This window comes from Nycticebus coucang, chromosome 13, assembly GCF_027406575.1.
Source record: "Nycticebus coucang isolate mNycCou1 chromosome 13, mNycCou1.pri, whole genome shotgun sequence".
Classification (NCBI taxonomy): domain Eukaryota; kingdom Metazoa; phylum Chordata; class Mammalia; order Primates; family Lorisidae; genus Nycticebus; species Nycticebus coucang.
Genome location: NC_069792.1, coordinates 64,529,403 through 64,541,431, shown reverse-complemented (window position 1 = coordinate 64,541,431; position 12,029 = coordinate 64,529,403). Strand labels below are relative to the sequence as shown.

The 12,029-nt window shown below is 40.9% G+C and overlaps 1 protein-coding gene across 3 annotated transcripts in view; it reads left to right on the top strand.

Moving 5' to 3' along the window:
- NCALD (neurocalcin delta) overlaps positions 1–12,029 on the top strand; it is a 489,836-nt gene that overhangs the window by 320,391 nt on the left and 157,416 nt on the right. The window contains exon 1 of one of the 3 annotated variants that reach the window (XM_053558843.1): positions 2,278–2,396. The exons of the other annotated variants lie outside the window; for them this stretch is intronic. The gene's annotated coding sequence lies outside the window, so the exon portion shown is untranslated. Of the gene's footprint in view, positions 1–2,277; positions 2,397–12,029 lie in introns of those variants that run through there. 3 annotated transcript variants of the gene reach the window in all.

The window sequence follows — 12,029 nt, the reverse complement described above, 5'->3', positions numbered from 1 at the left end:
GATGAATGAGGGAATACTGTAAATGCCTAAATGTGTGTTTCACATGCCCATTCTGAATCTGTTGCCTTAAGATTTTTAAAAGGAACCACACAAGGTTATACCAAAAAGTGTAGGGTGGGGAAATTGGGGCCTTGCCACTTGTGGCCTTCTGGGCCCTTAACTGTGGCCTTTTGACTGAATCCAAATTTTACAGAACAAATCCTTTTATTAGAAGGGGTGCAGCTGAGAAAGATGAAGGTTTTCTTGCCTTCTTTGATGCTTAAAAAAGAACGATCTTGAAATTAGAAGGCCGCAGGTTCTCTACACTGTTATGAGCATAAGGCCCATATTTTTTTTTCATGGGAGACTAGAAAAATGATATGTTTATTCCATAGTAAAATACAGTTTTGGATTTAATTAAACTATTGATCAATTTCTGATCTTGTATTAGGAGGAATGAAGCATTAAGAAAAAGAAACAGATTGGAGGAGAGACCAGGAAAATTAGACAATAGAATAGAAAAATGCAACAAATGAGTGGGGAGTAGAAAGGAGGTTAGTGGAAGAGAAAAAGTATAGGGGCTGTAGAAAAGTGAGCATGAGAGGTGTCTGTTCAATGCGCTTTGGGAACACAATTCTCCCCCAAAATGCTGTTTGGTGTCTCAGGTGGCAAGTGACCAAGTTGTATGAAATCAGATTAGAAGTAGAGTGAAGCAGCTGCCAGCACAAGCCTACTCAGGCACCAGCACCCACCTCCGGGCCAGCAGCTGGTGTGCACTCCAAGTGCAGACCCCAAGGGCAGTCCCAGGGAGCACCTGCTGTCATATTTCAGACAACTCAGAGACACCTCCTTGGCACAAAAGTATGCTTTCATCTTTCTGAGTAAACAGCAAGCAGAACTAAAGGTTGCATTTTTTTTAATGTATTTCACATCCCTCATCTTATGGAACTCAAGCCAGCTCTTGTACCAAACCAGATGTGACATCTCTGACTTATAAATCCCTGAAGTAGCAGTTGCTCTTAAAAGTCCCTTTTTTTTTTTCTGTGTGTCTTAATGCAATGGCCTGTAGGTCAAATGGGCCTGTTCCATGACTTTTGATGTCTGAGAGATTGTGTTTCAAATGGATTTGGTTTTCTTAACTTCACATTGGGTTCATGGAAATAAGGTTAAATGGGATGTGTGTGGGGGGACAGAGGGGTCCTTTGGGGAGGCTTAAACAGATGGAAGTTTATTGTCTCTCAAGAAGAGAGGAGGCTCCCGGGCTTTCGTTCCACACTCAGCTGCTCGGTTTCTGTCTGTCAGTAAAGAGCAACAACCAGCTTCCCAGGGACTGCTCTTGACTTCCCACTGGGTCTCCCACCAAAAACCTACAGATCAACTTAGTTCAGTAAAAATTAGAAAATTAAACAGTCTCTTGTTTTTTATTTTGTATAGGAGGCAACTTTTGCTTTCTTATTTCAAGATTGCCCAGCTCTTACAGAAGGTTATTTATATTAGAAAAATACAATTATAATAAACTTAAATCTCATTTCCATATAAAATCATTAGATTTTAGTGCTGGAATATTTTGATCCCTCTTTTGGGCTCTGCCACCAAAAAAAAAAAGAAAAAAGAAAAATTCATAATAAAGATTTCTTAGTTCTTCCCATTTATTTTTGTTGGATCTTTTATTCTTTGATGTCTTCCCATCCAGTTAAACTTAAACCCAAGTGAGAAATTTTAATATATCTGCCATCCAGGAGGTTTTGAAGCTGGCCTGGTCAGATTTTCTTGAGTTTTTATTTTTTTGTCTTAGAGCTTTTGTTTTAAACACTTATTTAACATGTAACTAAATGCTTGATGGTATTGGAAGTACTTTATGGATGTCAATTTCCTTAATGCTCGTAAAACCCTATGAGAGGTTCTGATATTCCTTCATTTTACAGATAAGGAAACTGAGGCAAAGAGTGGTTAAATAGCAGTGATGGAGCTGGGGTTTGGATATGGGCAATCTGATTCTAGAGTGCATGTTCCTAACTATTATGTGAGCTGCCATGCAACTATCTTCCAAATCAATATTCTAGATCAGAGGATAGATAATGGCCCACAGATTCTGTATAGCCCTTAAACAATTCAGAAATTTTAAAACAATACCAAGCATTGTTAGGCTTGCGTTACCACTTGGCAACAACAGCTGAGTGTCAGTCAGCTGTTTGGACAAGGCACCGCTCTGCAGTTTGCACAGTCCCCAGCACTGCAGACCACAGGGTCCTGTTAAGTTTCCTGTCTGACTCGGAGCTGCTTTGGAGCTCATCACCTGTATTCTACCTGATGTGTGTATGGACACTGATCCAGTGTGGCAAGGGCCCGCTCCAAAATGCAGTTCTTGATCTTCTAAACACCTAATTTGCTCATTTCTCCCTATAACTGGATTTCTGGTAAGTTCTGTCTAAGGGTCAATCTGTCCCAAAGATGAAGATTGAATGGGAGTGGGTCACTAGCTCTTACCTGGGATTCCACACCCCCATTGTTTTGGTGGTGGTTCTCTCCAATTGTTTATGACCTTAACACAAGAGCCAGAATTAGATCACAGGATAAGCCAAACTTGCAAATGGTAGTGAAAGGCAAAGTTTGAAGGTCAATACCAGCCCTAGGTCTGAGCGACCAAGGGCATCACAGAGGCCAGAAGTTCAGAGTTGGGTACAGATTGAGTCAGAAGAATGGGAGAGTAAAAGGAACATGATATGGTGTAGCATGTCAGAGGAGAAACTCCAGCTGGGCTGGATGCAACTCCCTGGAGGAAGTTACTTAACATCTGCTGAGTTTACACTTCCTTACTCATATGTTCAGGCCCCCATAACAAAATACCTTAATCTAGGTAATTTATAAATAATGGAGATTTATTGCTCACAGTTTTGGGAGGCTGGGAAGTCCAAGATCAAGGTGCCAGTGGTCTCAGTGTCTGGTGAGGACCTACCTGTTCTTCATTTTTGCATCCTCACATGACAGAAGAGGTGGGCACTCTGTCCTTTTATGGTGGATGCACCCTTTGACCCCTTTTAAACCCCACTCATGAAGGCAGAGCCCTCATGACTTAACTACTTCCTGAAAGGCCCCACCTCTTACTACCACTGCAGTGGGAGTGAGGTTTCATCATGAATTTTGGAGGGACACATTCAAACCACAGCACAATAAAACCAAAGCTCCGGCCTCATGGAGTTGCTGTAGGGATTAAATGAGATAATGAACTCCAAGTGCGTAACATGGTGGCCAGTATGATCAAAGGTAACCCAAAGCATCTAGGAGGTCTTGAATAGCTACTGAGAATTCGGATGGATATCTACAGTTTGTCTGTGTGCAAAGGCAGGAATGGGGTGTGGGGGAGTCTGATCAGCTCTCGGGGCAAATCCTAGACAGAGTTTGATCATTTATGACCTTATATTGTGCTGCCATCATTTATTTTGTTTTTAGCATATTTATTTATATTTAGCTAATTTTTATTTTCAGAAGTAAATGTGATAGATGAGAGAGTTGGGTTGACTGTGGGTAACAATGCTGAATGTTGTCATTATACCATTTGTTTTTTTTAATTTATTTATTTTAGTTTTTTATTTTTTAATCACAACATTTGTATTTTTTTTAAAGTGCAGTTAGAATGGCATATACTTCCCTCTCTCTTTACACCTTGAGATATTGTATGGAGAATGATTTCATAGATGCTTGCAACTTAAATGACTTACAATTTTGCATTTTGTTATTTCATTACATTGTTTCTCCTTTTCTCTCTTTCTTCCTTAGAGCAATTCACCAATTTGTCTCATTATCCAACTCAACATTTCACAAAATATAAGCTAGGGAATAGTCATTCCATAAGATTCTCCAGGAATCTTATGTTTTTTTGTGATCAAATACATTTAGGAAGTGCTTCCAATTTTATCTCCCGCTTTGAAATTTGCTGTACGTGTTAAAATATATACAAGGCTTTGAGTTGTTGTAGAGTAAAAAATACAAAACACGGACACCTAAAGCTTTTAGTCCAATACATCTCAAATGTATTTTGCCATGAAACTTTTCCTCTCTCAGGTAAACCCTATTCACACTCTGCTGGAGCCACTTGGAGAACTGTTGATCTGGGCTATCATGAAGTGACTTTTTAACCTTGGAACTGGATTGATTATCATTGCTGCTTCTTTCATTAAAGGTGTCTTATTTTATATTTATAGATTTATCTAACTCCCAACAACCTGCCTTAAAAAAGAAAACCAGATGATGTGTCTTCTACCCTCTGCTTCACACAAACTATATTTGAAAGGGCGGCGCCTGTGGCTTAGTGAGTAGGGAGCCGGCCCCATATACCAAGAGTGGCAGGTTCGAACCCAGCCCCAGGTCAAACCACAACAAAAAAATAGCCAGGTGCTGTGGCGGGCTCCTGTAGTCCCAGCTACTCGGGAGGCTGAGGCAGGAGAATCACCTAAGCCCAAGAGCTGGAGGTTGCTGTGAGCTGTGATGCTATAGCACTCTACCAAGGGTGACAAAATGAGACTCGTCTCTAAAAAAAAAAAAACTTGTATTTGAAAGTGTAAAGAAAAAAAATGAGAAAGTTCATATGCAACCTACACAAGGCTGTTCTAAGACTTTCAAAATTGTATCTTCTAAGTTGCGGTGGTAGAAGACATAGTTATTTTGGTTTGTTGTTGTTCGGTTTGGTTTGGTTTTGGTAAAACATCCAAGCGCCCTCCAATGATCTGTAGATTTGCATATCCCTTTTCTTCCCCAAGTGGCCTTGTATTCAAGGAAAGTGCTAACCTAACACAAGTTCTTTAGAGTCAGTATGTAGCATTTTGTTTTTCCTCACAGGCTCTGCACATGTTTTCTCCCTTCCGCTCTCTCTCATCATTTACTTACAGAAAATAAAATCTATTAGAAAGCAATTTATTCCACACTAGGCTCACTCATGCAGCAGACCAGCTGGTGTGTCCTGGTTATGTGTGGGCAGCCTGGCATCTTGGAAGTGTCTTGGCTCAGGTTTCATCTGGGTTATGTTTCATCTAAGGAGTGCTATAGGGTATTAGCTATCCCAGAGGAGACAGGATTCCAGATAAAGTGAGAGTTTTCCTCTGCAGGGCAGGGACTGATGCCAGAGCCTGGAACAGTCCTTGGACTCTGCTGGGAACCTGAGACCTTGTCAGTGACATGGTGGTTCCAAAGGGCAGCACTCGATTTTTCTGTGTAGCACCCAGCAGAGCCTCTTCAGATGTGACAAGGAAGTGGCTAATCAGTGGTGCAAAGTACTTTGAATTAATGGTGTCTGGAAAAAAATGTGAAATTAGTTTTATTGTGCATAGAACTTTCTGAAGTATGTGAGCAGTTGGGAAGCCACAAGAAAGGGCCCCTGTCTTCAGAGTGAATGTGCTGTGTTACCTTGCTCAGAGCCTTCCTTTTGTTGCAGCTCTTTCTTTCAAATTCAATGTCAGTCAAGGCAGCAAAGATAAAAGCGGATGCTTGCTGGTCCCTGTGCACTCATGATTCTGTTCAGGGCAGGTTTATGAAATGAATGACTCTTTCCATCACAGTTGGCTAATTTTAGAAAGATTAGAATGCAGGAGACTTCTGTTCTTATGCTAATGCAGCCAGGCCAGTTACCACCTTCATCAAAAGGCATTAACTGAATTTTACTTTTCTGGGTTTCTGGTTCCCCATCTGGAAATGGACAAATGGACAGGGAAATGAAGACCTTTTACAGAGTGCCGTTGTGAATAATGGACAAAAAATTGGTTACAGAACACTTCACAAATTAACAGCTCCATATTCAGGCTGCATATCAACATATAATTTTTCTCTTATAACAAACAAGGTGGTCACAGATTCCTAACACTCTTTGAATCACATTCTCTTCATTTGTTTTAAACTTCCTGAAGCAATATTGTACAACAATATTTTCTAGGCTGGATTTTGCCTTTCACTTTTCTTTGTTACTATCAGATACGTGTACACATTTGAAGTTACTATCACAGATTGTATCCTTTAAAATAGAAAATAGAGAAGGGACTGAGTTAGAGAAACTTTACCTTCAAAGAGGAGAAAGCAATTGAATGTTAAAATTCTTAGGACCAGTTTGATGTGATTCTTCATATAAAACCCTCAGATTGTGAGAATCATGACCTCTTCTTTTATGAACATAATTTCCCCCCAATTAGTACCAAATGCTTTTTACTGGAAAAGATATTGAAGTGAATCTTCTGAGAGCTCCAACAGCTATGTCCATTCTTAGAGTTAACAGCTCAGCAGGCCTAGAACTCAGGTCTCCTAAAATCCCAAGCAGTCTTCTTTTCAAGTTTTTTCTTGCTCTTTCACGTCTGAATTATTTCTTAGTGTCCTAGCCACATCATTTTCCACCTGTCTCTTCATCTTCCCTCCATAAATTTGTACCTGTTGCTCCTTGGAGCATGGTAGAGTCCATAGGAGAGGCAAGGCTGATAGCTGAGTCTATGGGTTCTCTATGACTTACTTAATCAGACGAGCTCCATTTTTAGCTGTTTTTCTTATGACATTTTCCTAAAATAAAGGCTCCATGGCTTTAAAATGTTTTCAACGCTGCTCTTTCCCATCAAAGCCACATGCTTGTCATGCTTAGCATTATTTGCCGAACTTCCAAAGTCTCTTTATATCAACTTTGGTTGTTTCTCTTTCTTCTTGAGACATTGCCTTTCTTAAACTTTGTAAGGTTTGTTCCTTCTCGTTTCCCTTTTGCACATTATATAATTCTCTACTATTTCCCATTCCCAAAGCAGTTCTGAATACTTCCCAGCATCCCTCTTTTTTAGGTAGGATCCTTGTTTCTTATGCACTGAAATGCCTGGAGTCAAACTCTCTTATTTCAGGATCGCCAAGTTCAGTCTCTTACCTCAACCCTTCCCTCTCTTTCCTGATCTAAGTCATTCTGAAACAGTTACTCTGAATGTCTAGGTCACTGGTATTCTGCTGCTGTTAACCTTCGGTCCCATATCCACCCAGGAGCTGTGTCTGTTTTCTGTATTCATAACTGTGTTATAAAGCTCCTTGAGGTAGGAAATGTGTCTTGTATTTTCCATCTTCTCACTTAGCACTGGTCTTTAATGTGGCAGGTGTATTATTTAAGAATTTCTTTAGCTAAAGATAACCTAGACGTCCAAGTGATGGCTAAATAAGTAGATTAGGGGTTTTCTCTTTCTCACCTAATCAGAGGTCTAGAGGTGGGCAGTCAGAGCCTGACAGCAACGGTGCCATCAGGGTCTCAGACACCTTTGTCCTCTCAAGTGTTCTTAGCCTTTGCTTGTCACCTGCGTTCCCAAGATGGCTGAACATACTTACACATGTACTTTGTGTAAGTACATGTATCTTACCCATGAAGCAAGAAGGGAGAAGGAACCATTTGTGGTGGACAATATCAATAAAGCAACAGTTGGCCAACCTTCGTAGAAGGGCTTTCTAGAAGCTCCACCTGGTGACATCTACTTCCATTTTATTGGTAAAAGCTGTGTCATATGGATACCTTTAGCTAAAAGAAGTCTGGAAAATGTCAGTGTCTTTGAAGCTGAGTGTAGTACTCCTGTTCACAAAATTGGAGCTCTCTTAGTAACGAAGAAAGAGATAATGGCTAGTTGGTGGTAATCTGAGGTCCCTACTAGGATAAGTATGTAAAAATACTGTTGATGGCTGAATGGGAGACCTGCTCCCCACCGCGAGCAGCTGTGTCGAGTGCCTGGAAGGGATGTTCTCTGGGTGTGGACGCTAGACTTGCTTTACCTGAAAACTTGTTAGAAACACAAACTCTTGGGTCTCATCCTAGACCTATTGAATCATAAGTAGATGGAGTCGGTAATTTGTGTTTTAAACACCTGTGGAGGATTCTGATACTGCTAAAGTCTGAGAAAGGATGGCCTAGAATGACCATGCATAGAGTCCTGGACTCTCGGGCTCTTAGGGAGTAAGAGTAGGCTGGGATGGATTGGTGGCCAAGATGGCCACTAGGAAAAGTTTTATAAAGCAATTTAATCTCCCCCGAACTAAGCCATAGCAATCCAGGGTCATGATGTTGCTGGGTGCAGAAAGAACTTGAAGAAAAGTTGGTGTGAAAGTAGATCCAAGCCAACCAAAGGCTTTCCCCCTACAAAAGCCACCTTTCATTCTACTCAGTTGGAGACCTTCTATCCTATGCAGTCGTAAAACAGAAAGTAGGGTTTACTCTACTGTAGGATTTTGTAATTAAAGATTATTTAAGATGCTGACAAGGATGGAAGAAAGGGGAACTCACACTATTCGTAGGAATGTAGATTAATACAGCCCTTGTGAGAAACAATATGGAGGTTCCTCAAAACACTAAAACAGAACTACCATATGACCTAGCCGTCCCACTGGTGGGCATATATTTGAAAGACAGAAACCAGTATGTTGAAGAAATAGAAATATCTTCACTAACTTGTTGATCGCAGCACTATTCACATAGCCAAGGGACAAAATCAATCTAAATGTCTAACAACAAATGAATGGACGAAGAAAATGTGGTATACACATACACACCCCCACACACACAAACATAAAATGCAACACCATTCAGCTATAGAAAAGAATTTCTGTCATTTGTAGCAACATGGGTGAGCATATAGGACATTATGTTAAGTGAAATAAGCCAGGCACAGAAAGACAAATACTACCTCGTACTCACTCATTTTGGGGAACTAAAAAAGTTGATCTCATGGAGGTAGAGAGTAGACTGACTGTTGCCAGAGCCTGGATAGGACAGGCAGGGCGAGTGAAGAGAGGTTGGCTGAAGGGTACTAACATGTAGTGAGATGGAAGGAATACCTGTTGGTGTTCAACAGCACAGTAAACTGACTATAAGTAGCAACAATGTATTTTATATTTCAAAATAGCTAGAAGGAAGATGTGAATGTTCCTAACACAAATGGTAAGTGTTTTAGGTCATGGACGTTGCAATTACTCTGATTTGATCATACACATCATGTGAATGCATCAAAATACCACATACACCCCATAAATAGGTGCGGTTATTGTGCATCAATTTAAAAAGAAAGATTATTTGAAACGTACAATTCTGAAGCTTCAATGGGACTGGCTTGTGTGCAGGAGGTTTTAGCCATGGCAGAGTATCCATCTGCTTCTCCCCCAGTAACCCACAACTAACACAATTAAGTGAAAAGCGCTTACAGAGCTCGCGCAGCTTCCGCTTAGGTCCACAGGCAGATCCGACATAAGAAGTCTTTGTTACTTGCCTACAAAGAGATAAAGAACTTGAATCAGAATGTAAATGAAGTACGTTACTGAGCTCACTCTTTAGCTAGGCGCCGTTTCATACTAAGACTTTGTCAGAGAAGAAATTAGCTCAGAACAGGAAACAAATAGCAGTCCAACTCTGAATGACACTGCCCTTGAGGCTCCCTGCCAAGTACACAGTCACTCCTGCCTGCCATGGAAATTCTGGGTCTGCCACTTTAAGCATCCTGTGCCCTTAATTTCTTTGACAAACATTTACTTGAGGCTACAACCAGTGGGTTTACACAATTGCTTCTCAGTTACTTTATTGCCAATATGTACAGCTTACCCCACAGGGAGCCTGGGGCTAATGGATGAGATCTCTGCCCAGTAAGTCTGAATCCAAGATGTGCGTCCAAACAGCTTCCCTCTGAGGGACCTCAACGTCCCTCATTACCCTGGCTGTCTTTGGTTTGGTGCCACTTCCTACGTTTGACTTTATCCTAGAGACGTTTGGCTTTATCTATACCCATCCTGAAGAAGCCTTCAGGTATAGCTCCTGAATTTCCACGTAAGAGCTTAGGGTAGCATGATAGAAGAAATCTAGGAGCTTGATGGAATGGATGTTTGCAGGGCAAGCACTTTTTGTGCTGAGTGCTGGGAACACAGTGAAGATACCAGTTGTCATCGAAAGGCAGTGTCAGATGGGAAAGTATGAATGGAAGTACTTTATAAACCTCCTTATACTTAAGAATCAGGTAGTGGGTGGCGCCTGTGGTTCAAAGAGTAGGACGCTGCTCTCATGTACTGGGGGTGGTGGGTTCCAGTCCAGCCCTGGCCAAAACTGCAAAAAAAAAAAAAAAAAAAAGAATCAGGTAGTATTCTCTTTCCTGCCTTAGATGGAATAAAAAGTGCAGAGAGAGTAAGTACCCTGCACAGCCTTGCCAGAAGAGGTCTGGCATCCTTGCCGCTGGTTGTACTTGCTTCACTTTTTCCTTTCCCAGGTTGGGTCTCATATGAAAGAACATTGCTCTTGAGCTTAAGAGGAAGACAAAAGAATTTAGAGTTGCATTTCAGATAAGTAGCCCATGATACTGTGATTGAGTTCACTCCCAACCTCCCTCGTAGGCGTCTGCGTACAAAGTCATCCCAGCATTTATCACTGGAACCCATAAGAAAGGGCCATAAAGCTCCAGGTAATGAAAAGTGCTGTTAACTTGGCCTCTGGGGGATGGCCAGGGAGCACTCCCACTTCTCCAATGCTTGCATTCTCTTGGCCAAGGGATTTAGGAAGCAGCAGGAAAAGGTCAAGATGCTTAGAAATAGTGACACGCTGTCAAAGAAGGATGGGAGGGTGATAGAGAACAGTGCTGGGCCTAGCAACTTTGAAAAGACTGGTAAGCAGCAATGGCAAATGTTAACACTTGTTGAATATCAAGTAGTGTGTATGAGGGTGTTTTATTTTTTCTCTATACTTTTGTTTGAATGTTGCATAATTTACATTAAAAAATTTTGAAAAGCTCCTTAGAACAAAGTAGTGTCTTCAAATAGTGTCTTCAGATGATCAATGTAGCATATAAGGGTCGAAACTGCAGTAACTAAAACATCCATAGCCCTAAAATTATGAAGGGTAGTTGTGTATACACATGCATACGTATGTGTGTGTGTGAACACACACATCAAAATTCTCTGCAGAGTGTTTAAAATACAGATTGCTGGGCGGCGCCTGTGGCTCAAGGAGTAGGGCGCCGGTCCCATATGCCAGAGGTGGCGGGTTCAAACCCAGCCCCGGCCAAAAACCACAAAAAAAAAAATACAGATTGCTGACTCCATCCTTTTCTGATTTAGTAGGTCTGGGGTGAGACCTGAGAATTTGCATTTCTAACAAATTCCCACAAGAAAGAAATATGCGGCCCAATTGTCAATAGTGCCTAGACTGAGGAATGCTGTGTTAGGAGAAGAGGAGATGGCTGTTAGGGAGGGCGGGCCTTTGGCAGGATCTCGCCTACTGTGCACAGTGCAAGGGTACATTTCAAAACAACTATGAGTATATTATAATGTCTTACCACAAAAAATAAGTAACTGAGGTGACGACTGTGTTAATCAGTTTGATTTAAGCATTCCACATTGTATATCAAATCATCACATTGTATCCCATAAATGTATACAGTTACGATTTATTTTTTTCTTATTTATTTTTTTTGGGTTTTTTTATTTATTTATTTATTAAATCGTAACTGTATACATTGATATGATCATGGGGCATCATACACTCGCTTCATAGACCATTTGACACATTTTTATCACAGTGGTTGACATAGCCTTTCCGGTGTTATCTCAGTTACTGTGCCAAAACATTTACAGTCTACATTGACCAAGTTTCGCAAATACCCCTGTAAGATGCACCACAGGTGTGATCCCACCGATCCCTCTCCCTCTACCCACCCACCCCCCTCCCTTTCCCACTTCCCCCTATTGTTAGGTTGTAACTGGGTTATAGTTTTCATGTGAGAGCTCCAAATTAGTTTCATAGTAGGGCTGAGTACATTGGGTACTTTTTCTTCCATTCTTGAGATACTTTACTAAGAAGAATATGTTCCAGCTCCATCCATGTAAACATGAAAGAGGTAAAGTCTCCATCTTTCTTTAAGGCTGCATAGTATTCCATGGTGTACATATACCACAATTTATTAATCCATTCGTGGATCAATGGGCACTTGGGCTTTTTCCATGACTTAGCAATTATGAATTGGGCTGTAATAAACATTCTGGTACAAATATCTTTGTTATGTTGTGATTTTTGGTTTTCTGGGTATATG